At 39.7% G+C, this 19,732-nt stretch overlaps 1 long non-coding RNA gene across 3 annotated transcripts in view; it reads right to left on the bottom strand.

The window, feature by feature from the left end:
- The window catches only part of LOC117979796 (uncharacterized), a 103,179-nt gene that overhangs the window by 63,220 nt on the left and 20,227 nt on the right, over nt 1–19,732 (bottom strand). For 2 of the 3 annotated variants that reach the window (XR_010111677.1, XR_010111676.1), the window contains exon 3: nt 12,105–12,201. This is a non-coding gene — a long non-coding RNA (uncharacterized LOC117979796). Of the gene's footprint in view, nt 1–10,918; nt 11,952–12,104; nt 12,202–19,732 lie in introns of those variants that run through there. The other variant, XR_004670781.2, reaches the window with a different exon arrangement.

Below are 19,732 nucleotides of genomic sequence, written 5' to 3'. Positions count from 1 at the left end.
GCTCCTTTTAGCAGTTCTTGTAGTGCTGACTTCGTAGTGGTGAATTCTCTCAGTATTTTTTTGTCTGAAAAATACTGTATCTTCCCATCATTTATGAAGGTTAGTTTCACTGGATACAAAATTCTTGACAGATAATTGTTTTGTTTAAGGAGGCTAAGGATAGTACCCTAATCCCTTCTAGCTTGTAGAGTTACTGCTGAGAAATTTGCTGTTAATCTGATACGTTTCCCTTTATAGATTACCTGATGCTTTTGCCTCACAGCTTTAAGATTCTTTCCTTTGTCTTGACTTTAGATAAGCTGATGACTATGTGCCCAGGCAATGATCTTTTTGCGATGAATTTCCTGGGTACTCTTCGAGCTTCTTGTATTGGATGTCTGGATCTCTAGCTAGGTCAGGGACATTTTCCTTGATTATTCCCTCAAATACATTTTCCAAACTTTTAGATTTCTGTTCTTCCTCAGGAACACCAATTATTCTTAGGTTTGGTCATTTAACATGATCCCAAACTTCTTGGAGGCTTTATTCATTTTTTAAATTATTTTTTCTTTGCCTTTGTTGGATTGGGTTAATTTGAAAGCCTTGTCTTCAAGCTCTGAAGTTCTTTCTTCTACCTGTTTCATTCTGTTGTGGAGACTTTCCCATGCATCTTGCATTTCTCTAAGTGTGTCCTTCATTTCCAGAAGTTGTGATTTTTTTTAATCTATGCTATCTATTTCACTGGAGATTTATCCATTCATATCCTGTATCCTTTTTTTTTATTTCTTTAAGCTGAGCTTCACTTTTCTCTGGTGCCTTCTTGACTAGCATAATAATCAACCTTCTGAATTATTTTTCTGGCAATTCAGAGATTTCATCTTGGTTTGGATTCATTGTTAATGAGCTAGTGTGATTTTTTGGGGGGTGTTAAAAAACCTTGTTTTGTTGTGTTACCAGAATTGTTTTTCTGGTTCCTTCTCATTTGGGTAGGCTATGTCAGAGGAAAGGTCTGGGACTCAAGGGCTGCTCTTCAGATTCTTTTGTCCCTCGGGCTCCTCTCTTGATGTGATGCTCTCTCCTATCCCTTAGGGATGGGGCTTTCTGAGAGCCAAACTGGAGTGATTGTTATTTCTCTTCTGGGTCTAGCCACCCAGTGGAGCTACCAGGCTCTGGGCTGGTACTGGGGAGTGTCTGCAAAGAATCCTGTGATGTGATACATCTTCAGGTCCCTTAACCATGGGTACCAGCACCTGCTCTGGTGGAGGTAGCAGGAAAGTGAAGTGGACTCTGTGAGGGTCCTTAGTTGTATTTTGTTGAGTGCACCAGTTTTGTATTGGTTGGTGGCCAGCCAGGAGGTGGCTCTTTCAAGAGCTCATCAGCTGCGGTAGTATAGGGAGGATACAAATTTTCCCTAGTGTTGCCTTTGGATACGTATTCAGGTTTCTCAGGTTGTAGGCAGGGCCATAGAGCTCCCAAGAGGTTATGTCCTTTCTCTTCAGCTACCAGGGTGGCTAGAGAAAGACCATCAGGTAGGGGCAGTGTTAAGCATGTCTGAGCTCAGACTCTCCTTGCTGCATCTGCTGTGGGGGATGTGGGTGTGGTTCCCAGGCCAATGGAGTTATGTTCCCAGGGGGATTATAGCTGCCTCTGCTGCATCACACAGGTTGCCAGTGAAGTGGGAAAAGCTGGCAGCCACAGGCCTCACCCAGCTCCCACAGAGCTCACACCGTGAAAGGCCGGTCTCACTCCCACCATGCCCCCTCAACAGCACCAAGTTTATTTCCAGGCAGCTGGTGAGCAAGGCTGAGAATTTGCCCCAGACTACGAGCCTCCCAGCTGAGAAAGTAAGCCGACTCACAGTTCCTCGCTGTCCCATGGAGCCTGCAGTGACAATCCACCCTTTCAAAAGGTCTATGGATTCTGTTGGCTTTCCTGGTATGTTCCTGTGTGGTTCTTGGAGCAGAAATTCACAATGTGAGTCTCTACACACCACTCTGTCTGTCAGAATGGGAGCTGGAAGTTAGTTCTGCCTCCTATCTTTCATTTTTTCCCATCATAAGGTTATTAAATGACCCAATTTCAATATTTTTTATCTAGGAATAGGGACATCCAAGGAGCAGGAAAGAGATAGGGGAACAGCTGGTAGAGCAGTCAGAACATATGCATGTATTGATTAGTTCACCATTTAATATTAACACAGTTTGTCATGTCCCCCAATTACAATAGTAACATCAAAGATAATTGGTCACAGAGCACCATAACAGATATAATAATATTAAAAATCTTGAAATATTATGAGGATTATCAAAGTATGATACAGAGCACATGCTTTTGTAAAATGGTGCTGACAGACTTACTCAATGCAGGGTTGCTGCAAATCTTTAATTTGAAAAAAATATTGGATCACCAGGTATGGTAGTTCATGCCTGTAATCCCAACATTTTGGAAGGCAGAGGCGGGTGGATCACTTGAGGTCAGGAGTTCAAGACAAGCCTAGACAACATGGTGAAACCCTGTCTCTACTAAAAATACAAAAATTAGCCAGGCGTGGTGGCAGGCACCTGTAATAACAGCTACTCGAGAGGCTGAGGCAGGAGAATTGCTTGAACCCTGGAAGCAGAGGTTGCAGTGAGCCGAGATTGCACCACTGTACTCCAGCCCAGGTGACAGAGCAAGACTCTGTGTGTGTGTGTGTGTGTATCTCAGATAACATATATATATATATATATATATGTTATCTGAGAAGTGCAATAAAGTCAGGCACAATAAGATGAGGTATGCCTGTACTTCATAAACATCTTTAGTAGAGTAAGTATAGATACCTTTGAAATCATTATAATTATTATTGCATATGTATCTCCCTCAATCCAAAAGTCAGCATCAATAAACTTAATAGTGAGCCAATTGTAGAAGGCACAAACACTACAAGAATGCCCACTAATACCTCCATTATGTACATCCGTTAAATAAATTGTTTTGTAAACATTAGCAAAAGCAAATATACAAGAGAAATGAATGAGACATAAACACTGAAGGGGAAGAGAAAACTACCAATGTTTGCATATATAATAATTGCATATTGGAATAGCAGCTAAAACAAAGAGCTACAAAAATCAATAGGTTGGATCAAAAAGTAACCCAATGCAAAATATAATAAAAGGAAAAATCATGTTTAAAATAACACCCAGGTTCAACTTTTGTTGTATAAAACTAAGAGCTTTGAGTAATCCAGAAATGGCTATCAAAAAATGTGTGGGCAACACACTTCATGGAACTAAGGAAAACTAAGATTGGATTAGATAGGTGCTGATGGCTTCGAAAACTAACTAGCACTAGGGACAGGATTTGGGTAGCCCATGGTGCACAAGGGAAGGAATAGATAATTTGCCACATGAGGTAACCTAGAATGAATTCACAGACTAAGTCTCCTTTGGAAAATTAAGGCATTCGTTGGGAAAGAATGGGTCTCCATTAATTGAAATGGGAGAGTTTTAGATGACTCAGACTATCCAAAATTCCTAGATTCCACTGAGAATGCTTCGCTAGCAGAAGCAACACCTTATCTCCAGTCTATTGTAGAATTTGTTCCTCCTTTGTTTGAAGACAATGTAACGGGAAGTTAAGTCTTTTTATGCCTTACCACCACCATCTTTAAAATTCCTAGACCTGTAAGTAGAATCAATCCCTATGTGGCTCTTGGTCATAAACACAAATTGTACCTTGAAAGAGAAAGCTTACTAGCAAAGGAATTGCAAAACTTTGATAATTTTTCTAGACAAAACATAGAGAATATCTGAGACAATAGAATTCCAAAGTGCTAGACCAAGGTGCAACATATAATTTTACATCAGTCAGATTCATCAATATATATGAATTCATCAGAGATTTGGAATTCATCATGACAGCTTGAACAGCAGTAACACTCAGTTGACTAAAAACTATATTCAATGGTGATCCACACTGAATAAAGTTGATATGAGAAAAATAATCAGTGTATGGCAAAGGAAGGCACTCTAAGTCTTAGATCACATGTGCCATATGTGACCAATGAACCCACTCCCTGTGTCCCCTCAAAGGGGTTGACAGAAACTTATGTCTTCATGATAAATGCACTGGTGAGAAAAGCACCAAAGTGCTTAAAAAGTGTGAAGTGGCAGGTTTTTTACAGGTTGAAGAAGCTAGTAGGAGACACTGCAGGAATCTCAGCATGGCAGAAGGGGTGTAGTTACCATAACAAGCAGCAGAGCCAAAGTAATTCTCATAATGGTCTTATCTACAGAAATCATAGGTAGTGGCTAATTGATCATAGGCTTCCTAAGTGGATCATAGGATTTCACCAAGATTCTGTCTGGGACATGTAACTCACCTGGTGAGCAGAGGACTGACTCCACCCACAATAATAAATCCCCAAAGCCTCTTAGTAAGTAGACAGTTACTGAGTCCTGGGACAGTTCTTAGACTCAAAGCTCACAAATGAAGGGGAGGACCAGCCACTTTGAGAAAAAGCCATAATAGCAGCATCAATAATATGTTTTATAATGTTTCCATTTCCCTTTCTCAAAAGGACATGTACCTATTTGCTAAAGTAAGTATACATTGCTGGTAAAGGAAATGTCCAGACCTTTCTGATTGTTAGCTAACCCAGAATATAACCACCAGTTAGACTGAGCCTTTGGAGGCTCAGTGATAAATGGGATTTGGATTTGGGACCATCTTGCAGTAGAAATGTTAGGCCCATGTGTTTATTCTATAGATATTTTTGAAGTTTAGTGTACATTAACAAAATAAATATACTCAGCTATGGGCAGAATCGGCATCAGCTACATGTGGCTCTGTGTATTTGTGTGTGTGTGTGTGTGTGTGTGTGTTTGTGTATATTCATTTAATTCACAACTTATAAAGCAGAGCCCACTGATTTCTCATTTTACAGATAAAGAAATTAAGACCCAGAATGAATAAGTAACTTGCTCCTAAGGTCACAAGCCAAGTTTGTGGCAGAGATGGTGATGCTCCCAGCAGCCTGTCTGGAGCAGCCACTGCAGGGATGCCAGCTGCAGCAGGGGAAGGGCATCCAGGGCTGTGCTCTCTATGGAGCTGGTGGGAGGCAGGAACAGGTGGGAGCCACGACCCCTACTGAGTTGGCAGGGTGGGAGCCCCATGCTTCTGGGTGCAGCTGCAGCCACCCAGCCACGGCTCCTGACCTGGGCATCCTTGCACTCTTGGGGGCCCGGGAAACCCCCTTTGCCCTCACAGGATCAGAAGTGCCTTCTCCTGCTCCCTGACCTCTCCCTGCTTCCAATGCCCACTCCAATTTTGGAGCAAATCTGTGGCCGAGCCTGGGTGCTGTCACAACCCAGCTGAGTGTGCATGCACTCAGGGTGGTGCTGACATGCCAGCCCCCACACTTCCTCAGTCCCCTCCTAACTACAGGCACTAATGACTGTGGGAGAGAGGCCAGGAGTGATGCTGAGGGCAGCTCAGCATGGGCCTGCAGGCACCCCTTGGCATGAACAGCTTGGGCACCATGGACAACATGTTGATGGCAGGAGGCAGACGGGTTCCTGGGCAGAAAGGGGTGGGTCCCTGGTCTCTTCAAGCCAGGGATGGCCTGAAGCCTGGAGGCTGAGCTGTCAGTTCCAGGTAGAGTCCACAGCCCAGAATGAGAACTTATGATGCTTTCTCTGGGCCTGCCCATGGCCACCCATTGACCAATCAGCATGCACTTCCTCCCTTCTGAGCCCATAAAAATCCTGGACTCAGTCAGACTCACGCAGACATTGAGACTACTGGCTGCAGGAAGGAGCTACCCATTTGGGGTCTCCCCAACTTGTTGGGATGACCTGCCTGTGGAAAGGAGCTAGCCATTCTGGGTCCCCTCTCCTCTGAGAGCTGGACACTCATTGGATGACCTGCCTGTGGAAAGGAGCTAGCCATTCTGGGTCCCCTCTCCTCTGAGAGCTGGACACTCTTTGGATGACCTGCCTGTGGAAAGGAGCTACCCATTCTGGGTCTCCCTCCACTGAGAGCTGGACACTTGGGACTATCTGCCTGCAGAAAGGAGATACCCACTATGGGTATCCTCTCTGCTGAGAGCTGGGTGCTTATTGGGATGACCTGCCTGTGGAAAGGAGACCCACTTCAGGTCTCCTGAGAGCTGTTCTGTCATTCAGTGAGGCTCCTCTCCACCTTGCTCACCCTCCAGTTGTCCACATACCTCATTATTCCTCCTGAACACAGGACAAGAACTCAGGACCTGCCAAATGGTGGGACTGAAAGAGCTGTAACACAAACAGGGCTGAAACACACTCCCTGCTTGCCATGTTGCAGGTGATAAGAAGAGAGAAGAGAAGAACTGCAGCCCTTCGGTGACCCCAGACCTAGGAACTCCCTGAGCCAGGGCTATGACTCCCTCTTTGGGGCTCTGCAGTTCCTGGCAACTCCAAGCTTCTGGGTGCCACCACATTCCGTGGTGCCTGCACTGGTAGCCACTTGTGGTATGCCTGGTCCAACCGCAGCCTTGCAGGGAGCCGGCACCTGTTCCAGTGCCTGCAGCTGCCCACCCCACTGCAGCTGGCATGCCTGGCTGTGCACAGTGGCTGGACCCCATGCTCGCTCACACACTGCTTGCCACTCTGCGCCTGGCTCACCCTTAGCAGTTGTGGGATCTGGGCTGGTAGCATGAGTTGAGTGCAGCCTGCCAGGCCAAATGGGCATAATGAGCCCAGCAGGCCTCAGCGAAAACTTGGGCAAAGGCACCACTGGCCACAGAGGTTTCTGGCTGGAAAACCAACACCCTAAACATCCTGAGACAATGGGATTCGAATTCAGGCAGGCAAGTTCCTAAATTTGTATTTTAATCATTGTACTATATTGCAGAGTATAGAGCACACCCATTTCTCCCACGTCTCCCAAAATACACACACACACACACACACACACACACACACACACACACACTTTAGGAAAATATACAAGAGGCAAATGACATTGGTTATTTGGAGAAGACTGACATGGAGGAGTGAGAGGAAAGCTTTTAGTTTTTTATTTTATAGATTTTTGTACTGCTTTAGTTTTCTAGCCATGTGGATAATTTATTTCTGCCTTAATATGAACAGAAATGCAATTTTAAAATGTGTACAAAGGCCTTGAGGTGAGAAAGAGCATTCTTTGAGAAACAAAAGGAAGTTTTCATGATTGATGCATAGAGCCAGATGCAGAAGAGAAATAATAATTGCTTGGAAAGGAAGGTAAGACTTTGTGGGCCATTTTAAATATTTTGGATCTTGTCCTAAAAGTAATGGGAAATTATTTAGAGTTTTAAGCATGAGAGCAACATGATCAAATGAATGTTTATTTAATAGATCACTGGGTAAACATGTGAATAATAGATTGGAGATGAGCAAAAATAGATGCTAGGGACTATTTACTAGTGAATTAGAGTAGTGCAAAAAAAATAAGATAATGGTGACTGAGACTATGATCGTGGTAGTAGAGATAAAAATAAGGAATGATTACATAGCTATCAAGTAGGCAAGGTCAATGTGATTTGGTGATTGATAGGATGATGAAGGACAGGAAAAAGATAAGACTTATTCCCAGTGTTTGGGCTTGTATATCTCATGAGTAATGGTGACATTCACTGAAAAGAAAGCAAAAACTGGGGAGGAAAACCTATGTTCAGTTTGGAATATGCTGAGTCAGAGGTAGCAATTGAAATCCATGATATAAAGCAAACAAATGGATATATGGTTTTGGAGCTCAGAAGAGAGGTCCCTGTTCAGCACAACATGGCTTCATGGGAGTAAACAAGAGAGACATATGGGAGAAAGTGGCTGGTGAGCAGGGGGACTGAGACAGACAGCTCCCAGGAAGGACCCAGGAAGTAATTGTTGAATGAATGAATGGAGCAGCCAAGGAGACTGAGAAAGTTTTCCATGAAGCAAGTGAAGGAAAAGGTAAGCATTATTTTAAAAAAGGAAAAAAAGAGTGATCAGTTTAGACAAATAAAGCTATGGAACAGATTGCACTAATATAGGTTGATAAAGATATTTATTTATTTATTTATTTAGAGGAAGGATTTCACTCACTGTATCCTGGACCTTCTGAGCTCAAGCAATTCTCCCACCCCAGCCTCCCAAGTAGCTAGAACTACAGGCAGGCACCATCACGTCCAGCTAATTTTTAAAAAGTTTTTGTACAGACAGGTTCTCGCTATGCTGTCCAGGCTGGTCTCAAACTCCTAGCCTCAAGTGATCCTTCTGCCTCAGCCTCTCAAATTTCTGGGATAACAGGTGTGAGACACCATGCCAGGCCAAAGTATTCATTTTTAAAGAATTCCAGGGTTAGTAGAGATCCGACCTAAAATCCAAAACCTTCTTCAAATATTGTATAAGTGACAAAAGCATCATATAAGTGACAAAATTATGGTGTTGCTGGGATAGTATAAGTTTCAGAATCAAAGAAAAATTTTATTTTGGCCAATATGCTCTGTTGGAAAATATAGACTAGCATATGATTCTGGAAACCATCCACTTATTTAAAAAATCAAAATAATCAGTTCATCTAATTTTCAAAACAGATAATTAAACAAAAGGTCTTTAAATTGAACCTCAGATATAATGGGTATAATTTTTAAAAAATAACATGGTTTCACATAAGTAAAAAATGTGATTTATAAATGTGTTAGAGTAGAATTTTTCCAGGTAGCTCAGAAATAATAACTCATATGATTGATTGAGTTTGTGGTATTTCCATTCTTAACTTCATTTTCATGGTATTTCTAGAGTGATTATCATTCACCAGACAATGTTGTTGTATGAGGGATCTCAAGATAATTTAATTTAGTTCTTGTTCTCAGGAGCTTGCATTTGAGTGGAGAAGGTAAAAACATAAGCATTTGTTTGCAAAGATACAAATATGCACAAATTATTGAGGAAGTTCAACACCTATTAGAGAGATCTCCTGGGTGATTTATATAAGAACTGAACATTAAAGACTGAATAGGAGTTGGGCAGAGAGAGTAAGGAATCAGTCATAGCAGAAAGACAGAAGGGCAAACTAATCTGAGAAGCAGAAACAAAGGAAAAATTAATTGTGTTCAGTACAAACAAAACCTATTGATATTACTACAGGGTAAAATATTGGACCTGAAATGAAAGCTCTTCTTCAGATTGAATTGCTAAGTATGAGTCTAGGCTTCTTGGAGGAAGAAGAAATATGCACTTTAACCAGGAAGTGAATGGAGCCATTGGAAGAGTGTTGTGTAGATGGGTAATGATTTCACACACACAAATCTTATTTATTCATTTATATGAAATCAGATCTCTGTGTTAATATATTTAGAGAGGAAAAGACTTGGACTCAGGCAGTTAAGAAAGAAAGTTCTAATGGTACTTTAGTTGCGAAAAGAAAGACAAGAGAAGCATAAGGTTAGAGAGGGAGAAATTAATTTGTAATGGACGTGTAGGATTTCCTGTGCAGCACCCCGTTCTCTGATTCTTCTGATAAAACCAACTTCTCCATTTAGGGATTAAATACTTGCCCCCCACCATGCCAACAGTGTGGTTCTAACAGGGGCTACTATGTGGATGGATCAAATCTGTCAGTTCCTTCTATCCTCTTATCCTCCAGCCCACCACACTAACTGGGGCCAAGCAGGGGAGACATAACACTAGATGGGTCAATAAAAATCAGTTCTAGGATTGGCATTAAAAGAAGAAGGACCCTTTCATCTCTATATGAAGCTGTAACTCTGCAATTTCCAGGAAGGATATACAGAGAAAGGCCGAAAACAGTGTGGGGGTAATATGAGAGAGACTGAGAAATTAAGAGACACCTGATAGCATTAATTCCCTTCTCTCCCAATTATATTTCCCCCAATCAAGGCGACATAAGCCTATAGTTTCCCTTTTGCCTAAGAGAAATTGAAGCTGAGTTTTGTTTCAGTTACTTAGAACCTAAAGTGTCATCATTTATACAAGACTTGGGTAATATTTAGGAAATAAAATAAGAAGGTCTTGAAAACTAATGCCATGTGGGGATGGGAAAGTGAGAAAATGAAAATGATACTAATATTCTAGCTAGTGAAGGATGGAGCATGGTACTATTAACTGAGATAAAGTACACAGAAGAAAAAGCAAGTTTTGGGAAAATATAATGAGTTGAGCTTTACACATGTTAAATTTAAGGTGCTTATCAGCCATTCAGAACACATGCAGTTGACAGGTGGATATAAAAGTCTGAATAGACTTATGTCCAGTTTTGGAAAGTACAGGCTGAAGAATTATCACATAAAGGTGATAGACAAAAACTTCAAAAATGATGATGTTAGACTTGGAAAATGTGTAAAGTGAGAAGAATGATGGGATGAGAATGAAAATCTGGAGAATATCAATGTTAAGGGTCCCAAGTGGAAGAAAGTATTAAGCAGATAGAGAAAGAAGTATTATAAAAATACAAAAAGAAACAAGGGTGCTCAGCAATATAGAAACTAAATAGTAGAGAATATCTTGAAAGAAGTTACTGTTTTAAAAGCTACAAAGAGCTCCAATAGTACAATGTCTTAAAAGTCTTCATGGCATCTGGAAGGCTGTTGGTGGTCTTATAGAGAACTATGTTAATACAACATGAGAAATAAATAAAGTAAGTTTCCAGCGGGCTGGAATAAACATGTGAGGTAAGAAAATTAGCTATAGCCAGTGCAGTTCTCCAAGTTTTGTAAACAGATAATAAGAAGTTGGGCCATAGTTGGAGGGGAACACAGGCAAGGTTTCACTAGATTAGGAAAGACACCAACAGGGAAACTACACAAACACACACACTATGAGTTATATATACAAATATATATTAAATACACACACACACACAGGTACACACTTACTTATTAGGCTAGTGCAAAAGTAATTGCGGTTTCAGACCGTGAATTTTAAATCATTATAACTAGGCTCAAACACATCTTTATTAATCAAAATAGGAACCATTATAATCAACAAATTTTTGCCAGTGAGAAATAAGTTTGTTTATTCCTGTAGCTAACAATCTATGGTTCAGGATTAAATGAACCCTTGGAAAGCATTTTCTGCATCCTGCTGGTTGTGGAAGCATTTTCCCTGCAAAAAGTTGTGCTGTCGAGATGCTTAAAAAAGTGGTGATCAGTTGGTGAGAGATCAGGCAAATATGGCAGATGAGGCAAAACTTCGTTCAACTTTTGAAGCATTAGTTTTGCAACACGTGGTTGGGAGAAGAACTGGACCCTTTCTGTTGACCAATGCCAGCTGCAGGCATTGCAGTTTTCAGTGCATCTCATCTATTTGCTGAGCACACTTCTCAGATGTAATGGTTTTGCCAGGATTCAGAAAGCTGTAGTGGATCGGAGTGGCAGCAGACCACCCAACAGTGATCATGACCTTTTTTTGTGGTGCAAATTTGGCTTTTGGAAGTGCTTTGGAGTGTCTTCTCAGTCCAACCACTGAGCTGGTCATTGCCCATTGTCATATAAAATCTACTTTTCGTCGTACGTCACAATCCAATCATGAGATAGTTCACCGTTGTGAAGAACAAGAGAAGACAAAACTTCAAAATGACAATTTTTTTCTTCTCACTCAGCTCATGCAGCACCCATGTATGGAGCTTTTTCACCTTTCCAATTTGCTTCAAATGCCGAACAACCATAGGAAGGTCGACACTGAGTTCTTTGGCAACTTCTCGTGTAGTTGTAAGAGGATCAGCTTCAAATATTGCTCTCAATTGGTCGTTGTCAACTTCTGATGGCCAGCCACTATGCTCCTTATCTTCAAGGCTATTGTCTCCTTTGCAAAACTTCTTGAACCGCCATTGAACTAAGAGTTGGTTAGCAGTTCCCAGGCCAAATGCATTGTTATGTTGCCAGTTGTCCCCACTGCTTTAAGACCCATTTTGAACTCAAATAAGAAAATCGCTCAAATTTGCTTTTTCTCCAACATCATTTCCATAGTCTAAAATAAACATAAAATAAGCAGCAAAAAAACATAAAGTAAGAAATGCCCGTTAAAATGATGTATAACATAACCACATTTATTTAAGAATGGATTCCAATATCAAACGGCAAATTCCAACAATGCAAAACCCAGAATTACTTTTGTACCAACCTAATATCTTCTTGGGCCAGTACTCCTGGGCTTAAGTCTTATCAGTTTTTTGTGCCAGGACAATTTGTATAACTTCTCTGTGCCTCCTTTATTCTGTCTGTAAAATATGGATAATGGAATAATAATGGAAAGTACTTATTGGAATTGTTGTAAGGATTAAATGAGTTAATGGGTGGAAAGAACATAGAACAGATACTGGTACACAATAAGCAATAAGTAAATGTTAGCTATCATTACAGCAAAAATAATCCATCTTAGAGAGCTTTTACAATTCACTTAGAAACCTCTTCTTTCAAGGCTGCTCAAGTGTGTAGGTGGAGAAGGATGCCAGCACTCATACAAATACGTCATTACCTCTATTCCTTAATAATGGACAGTACTCTTGGTGCCAAAAATACTTTTGACAGGCTGACAGAGCATTAAGCATTGATTTTCTGGCTTTCCTGTAGGTCTTTTTCCTCACAAGTTATTTCTTTTCCTCACAACTCTAGGTCCTCAGCTGTCTTTGTAATATAATTAGTCTGACATGCATTCTCTTTGACTCCTGGAAGTGTTACTTCTCAGTGGCATGGTGGGTATGACATCATTATCACAGAGGTACACGTGCTTCATTCTGGAGCTGGCCATTATTGATGGCACCTGCCCAGGACTCGATCTTTCTGCAATACATCTAAACTCATTTCTCATAAATGTTGGATACCCACTCTATAGAATATGAAGAAATTTAAAAATGTATGAAGAATTATTAAGGACAAAATGCATAAAAGATGTTGTAGTAAAAATCAGAAAGCAAAAATTCATCCACACTATAATTTCAACTCTGAAAATGTATGCATATATTTATTCATGTTCTGCTTAAAAACACAGACTGGAAGGAAAAACACCGACAACTTAAACTTATATATATCTGAATGGTATGGTTTAATTTTCTCTATTCTTTTTCAAATATTTACAGAGGTCTTTTGTTACTTTACAATTAAAGAAAAAGTTTTATTTTGTAGGCTGGATATTCAGAAAAGTTACTGACATTCAAAACCATCCTCCTTTGTATTGTTCCCAGGCAACGTTGTAGCCAACTTCCATGCTCTCAGAGCAAAGCTTTTGTGAAAGCCCATTCTGAAAAGTTCCCATGGCAATCCAAATCCTAAGCCATTTAAAAAGAAAAGTATTACCCATTTCTTCTGGTCTTACTTAAAGTGACTATATTTTTTGGTTTTGACTTTCTTTCATACAACAAATATTTGTGTGCCTATAATGTGCCAGTCTTTATTCCCTGCAAATAAAGCAGGGAACAATACAGGCATTAATTCCTGTCTTCACAGAGCATTACACCACAGGATATATTTAACTCTTAATTTTCTTATAATAGAATATTTGTCATTTAACTAAGGAGGGACACTGTGATATAGAGGAACACTCCTTCATCTCTATCACCTAGTACATACACCTCACAGCCCTGTCTATGCCACCATCATTCTCCCTCTAGTTGACCCTGTCATTTCTGTCCAATGACCTGTCTCTGGGGTTCTCTGTCAGGGTTTCTGTTGACTCTTAGTGCACAACTGGTTGTTCTAGTGTGGGGAGTATCTAGCAATCAAGAAAGAAAAAGATAAAATAACTATCAAATGTCAAGCTTATTATTTCATGTAATTCTTACAGTTTCATGGAACAGGCAATATTAACTGCCTCTTATAGATGAGGAAACTAGTTTAGTGAGCTGAAAATTTAGTGAGCTCTTTCCATCCTTCATTTATTTATTTTTCTATTAATTGACTCAACACATATTTGTAGAGTACCTAGGTGCTAGGGATAAAATGAGGAGTGAAAATAGATCATAAGCTCAAACACGGGAAGATAGGGTAAAGACTTTTGTGAAGAGAATAGAGAGGCAGACAAGTTCTGCCTGAGGAGTCTGAGGGGTCCTCCAGGGAACCCTACCTATGGGGCAGGGAGAGAAAGAACAAGAGGCTCATAGGGCTCAGAAAAGGGAAATTTCCAGGATATTCTTTGCCTCCTTATTTTTTCTCAGGATCCTGCCTCTAAAGTTAGTCACCATCCTAACTCTGATTTTTATTTTTAAACAATTCTTTGGCATAATTTTATTTAGCTACAATAAAATTCATTCATTTTAATTAGTGAATGAGTTTTAATGGATGAGTTTTGGCAAATGTATATACCCACGTAACCAAGCCCCCAGTCAAAATATAGAACATTTCCATCAGCCCAGAAAGTTTTCTACTGCCGTTGACGTTCCTCAGTCCCTAAACACTCACTGACTTAATGTCTACCACTCTAGATAGATTTTGCAAGGCTTCCAGCCAGCCCCCAGGTGGATACTTATCCATGGTGACTTAATGTCTCATGGTCTGTGACTTTGCCCAGATTCTTGGCCACTCACTCAGTTTCTTGGAAAAAGTACAATCATTAAAATCAACGGCACTATTTCTGGCATTGTAAAGCTACAGAAGTCACTTTCCACAAGTACCTACAGAACCCATTATCCTACAGGTGGAGACTTCTTAGAGGCTGAGCCAAGACTGAACCTGGCTCCACAACCCTAGCTTCTGGGAATGTGGCTGAGCTGATTAAGGAGGTCTTCTCCCTTTTGTTTCTAGGAATGATAGTCACAATTGCCCAAATAAGAACTCTCATATGTTTGAAATTATGTTGAATGCTGAGTGCTGAGGTTGTTTAACTTTCTCGTAAGAATTATAATAAAAAATTTATAAGTGTTTTAGTATTCAAAAAATTGATCTACTCAATGATTTTCTGTCCTGGAGTATCACTCACAGTCCTAGAGGTCTTAATATATTGGTAATTGTTACAGAAGAAACATCTGCTAATTAATAGGCAAGTGTGTATGTTTACCTACTGAGACATAACAGTAGAGATATCAGATATTCTTACCATAAGGTCCTCTGCTAGGAAATACTTAAAATTCATATACCTGCCTTCTCTAATATTTTCTTTATGGGAAGTACATGGGATACCCTTGTATCTTCTGAGACAAAGAAGGGGGAATTATTAGAATTCACCAGATTACCTTACTTCTATTCAGTCTCCAAACCTATACTCCTTTATGGAATTAACACTTACAAGGAACACAAGCTAAAAAGAAAAAGAAATCTGGAGATTTTTTGGGTTTGTTCAGTTAGTAATGCTGATAATATAAAATTTTATCAGTTCCAGGAAGCAGTTCTTTCCCTTATTGTTTTTTCAATCTATATAAGAGTAGATCCTTTCTACTAACCTTTAGAGCTGTAATATTCGTTCTTCTGGTATAGAAAACTGCAATGAACCCTTATGCTTCAAAAATGCTTAGAGCTTCAAGAAGTGTCAAATCCCAGGCAATCTTTGTAAGCCTATATTCTGAGCTCAAAATTGAAATGAGCAGAGAGTTAGGATGTTAGCACCATGTATCTAGTAGATTTACAAAAAGACCAAAGCCCTCTATTTCCAGCCCAACCTTAAAAAAAAAAAGAAAAAGAAAAAAACACCCTATTTCTCTCTAAGAGTATTACAAGTACATCTGGAAAAAGCAAAATGAGACAAAAGAGGAGGAGACAGAGATGCAATCAAAGAAATCTCCAGTATTCTGGATTCCACATGCCTCTTCTAAACCAGTCCTAGAATCTATGGGATATTAAGAGTTTTTCCAGGCAGAAGGCAGCATTCCTTGACAGCTCCAGGTAAATTCCTAAGGCTTCCCATTTGAAATTTAGTTCTATTTCTTTTTCCTTCCATAATATTCTTTACTCTTTATTTACTACGACAATGAATATGGAATTGCCAATGTGTTCTAATTAATGACATGTTTCCAATGGGAGCCCGGTTATCTGTGTCTTTATCGCTCCTCTTTGCTTCTCTCTGGAATTCTGATTCTTGCTTTACTCTTTCTTAGGCCACAGATAAGATGGATTTGGAAAGGCAAGTGGGGGAAAACAAATGGTAAATCGCATTTGAATACACTGCTAAGCCTTTGCAATTTGTCAGGATATAAGGAGCCAAACACTTTGAAGCAATGAAGTAACATCCTCATTTACTGTTGTGATCATCTTTAAGAAAGATCACATAGGGAAGCATAAAGACCACAGAGAAAGATACATGAGACCCTGTTTTATTCTTTGAGTATGTATTATTTACATTTATTTTCCTGTCTTTACTTTTTTTTTCTTTTTATAATCCACTTCGGACAGATGGAGAGACAGAGAGCGAGAGAGAGAGAGAGAGAGAGAAAGCGGTGGGGGGTGGGGGGGAGATAGAGAGAGAGAGATAAGATGACATCTTATTAGGGAAGACTGGAGGATCTTTTTAGGAAGAATGTATTAGTTTGCTCAGCCTGCCATAACAAAATACTATAGTCTGGGTGGCTTAAACAACAGAAATTTATTTTGTTACTCTTCTGGAGGCTACGAGTCCAAGATCAAGATGTTGACAAGGTTGGTTTCTTCTGAGTCCTGTCTTCTTGGCTTGCAGATGGCCAGCTTCTCACTGTAGCCTCACCTGGTCTTTCTTCTGTGTGCATGCATCTCTTGTGTCTCTTTGTATGTCCAAATTTTCTTTTTTCATAAGGACATCAGTCAGATTAGATTCAGGCCCCCCCACTGGCCTCTTTAAAGGCCCTATTTTCAAGTACAGTTACATGTTGAAGTATTGGGAGTTGGGACTTCACATATTAATTTTAAGGAGGACACAATTCAGTCCATAGCAAAAGGTATAATGCCTTTGTTAGAGAAGACAAGAATATGCAGTGATGGTGGTGATAGGAAAAAAATGGATTACAGATAATTTTCTAATGTAGATTAAGATAATTTAATGATTGATCTGACATGGAAGGTGAGGTACAGGAAGAGTTGAGAATGCCTCCAAGTTTTCTAGCTTAGGCAGCTAGATATACAGCTGTAAAATTAACTAAAATTTAAAAAATACTGGACAAAAGACAGGTTTGGGAGTAAATCAGGATATTTATTAATTCACCACATATGTAGCAAGTTTTGACTACAACTCTAGCACTTCTCTAGAAAAAAATCTTCCCCGAACATCATCAAGTTTACACTCAAGAGTTCTCTGAACATGTAACACTTCTATCTAATAGATACATGTAACACAGTATCTATTAGATACTGAAAAGATTGGAAACCGTAAAGTAGGGACGTTCAGTAAGCAGTTAAACATATAAACCCAAAACTCAGGAATTGGGTCAGCGATGCAGATATTAATTTGGCAGTAAGAGTATATCTACCACTAAAGCCATAAGTCTGAGTGAGTTCACCTGAGAAGCATTAATACTGAGAACCAGTCTCTGAATCCGGCAAACACATATGGGTTATAAAGAAGAGGAAAGACTAGTAAAGGAGATGGAAAAACAAATCAGCCAGCAAAGCAGGAGGAAAACAAATGACTTCAGTTTTGACTATGTCCAGCTGAGATTGCCTGTAGAATTGTCATATATATAAAAATTACATTCTGTAATGCTAATTTGAAGGTGTGTATATATATATATATGTCAGATTAGATTCTGACTGTATATATATTTGAAGGTATATATATATATAATTAGCATTACAGAATGTAATTTTTACATGCACACTTTATGTGTTCAGGTCTTACCAGTAACTCTAATGAGTCTAAACTTAGAAGTTCTAAGGAAAGGACTTTATGCATTATCTACACCAATCTATAAGCAACAGGAAGCAGCGCAAGTCCTTCAGGAGCCTGTTCTCTTTCCCAGACCTCTTTCCCAGACGTTTCTCTGCCTCTGGCAACCTTGTTTAAAGTACTCATTTGCTAAGTACAGACTGTGCAAGGGTAAACTGGAGCTGACCAGCCCTCATGGGCATCGACCTTAAACACCTTGTGCAGTATTGACATAACTCCCACTGGCTTTTGCTTGTCCATCTAAATTTCCCTTGTTTCCCATTAATCTCATTGAGACTCCCCACACTGCACTAAGAATCCCTTTCTTCCACATTTAAAGCCTTTAATTACTCCCCCAGACATCCCTTCCCAGTTTGGCAGTGCAAAAGCAGACTTTAGGGAAAGATTTCCTAGAATTAAACAAATAGATTACATCACTGTTTCCTGTTCTTTTCAGAATTAGGGCAAAATTATGTCTTTGTCGTGTTAGTCCATGTGAGGTCGGGCCAAAGAGGAGGTTGGCAATTATTCCTTGGGGGGAATGCTAAGTGGTCCTTCATCAGCAGTCACAGCTGATAATGATAATTTTCAGAAAAACAAAAATGAAATCTCTGTGGCTCCTATGATAAGACCTTCATTTCCTTTCAGATATTGTTCTCCTTTCACCACTACCACATTCATGCTGCTAGTGAAGTGCAGCTCTAATGTGTCCTTGTCAGTTTTCTCCCCAGTCGTTCCCATTTTTAAGGTCGTCGTTCCCATTTTGTTTTTAAGCATGATCTACCTTTTGATGAGTAATCCTCTCTTCTAAATTCCTCCCAAATTTTGCTTTTCTCAAACCACACGCACAAAAAATGAGTTTCTTTAAAAATACATACATAAGTGTAATTTTGGCTTTTTTTTTAAACTTCCTCTTAATGATAAGGCTATCACACACTCTCCACTTCCTAACGAGGCCAAAATTTGGAAGGGGGTTCACATTTTTGAAGCCTATTCTAAATGAGTGGCAAACTATAAATTAAATACAGACAAAGTCAACATAAATTTAGTCAGACAGATGAGGGAGAAAAGCCGAAACTCTAATTTACTTCTCTTCTCTACCATTTTCTCTTAATTCCCTGGTTGTTTCATTTTGCTTGTTTGGTTGATTGTTTGGTTCCCCACCCCTTTCTTTTTTTCTCTTAAGTGTCTCACCTCAACTTGGGCACAGACTGAAGACAAACCACAACCCTCACCCATGGTGCAGGCCCAAGTCCAGAATGCACAAAATAGTCCTGGTCTCTCTTAATGTGGTAAGGTAGGGGCAGTGGGCTAAGCAAAACAAAGCCAGGGGTGGATACTCAAGGTCCCATTGAGTCAGGGAAATAAGGTACCTGGGAGAGCACATCATTCAGCAAGAACGTATTCTGATGTCTCCAGGGCCAAGAATGTGGCATAAATGAGCAAAGCCTAACAAAAATGAGTGTGGGTCACTGCAGAGAATATATCCCGTGTGGACAGAGCTGACAGTATATAGCTGCAGCCAAATATTGCCATTTAGAACTATGGGGTTAGTGCTGTCCGATTTCTAATTATTATTTTGAGAGAACCAAAAACAAGAATTTTTTTGTACGTGTGTAAAATAACCCAGTTTTGTAGTCAGTTAATTTTTCTTTAACATCATCATCTTAGAGGCCACCAGTTTGAAACCTCTAGTTTTGCATTAAGAAAACAGCATTCCAAATGTCTGCCCATTAGCAATATGCTGATTAGCAGGCAGAGCTCAGATCAATGTATAAATCCTATTTCTCTTGAATATTCCTTAACTGTTATTGGAAGTTTCCCAATTTATCAAATTTTGGAAAATAAGATACAGAAAGCAATAACGCTTTTTAAAAAGAGAGATTAAAAAGGAAAAATAACAGTATTTTCCCTCCTTCACATATTGTTCTGATATATGCTTCTTGGTTTTTTTCATTCTATGTCTTTTCAATTAATCCATTTTGAGGGCC

Source organism: Pan paniscus, chromosome 2, assembly GCF_029289425.2.
Source record: "Pan paniscus chromosome 2, NHGRI_mPanPan1-v2.0_pri, whole genome shotgun sequence".
In the NCBI taxonomy this organism is placed as follows: Eukaryota; Metazoa; Chordata; class Mammalia; order Primates; family Hominidae; genus Pan; species Pan paniscus.
Note: the sequence above shows the minus strand (reverse complement) of the source record. Positions and strands in the feature narration are given on the sequence as shown.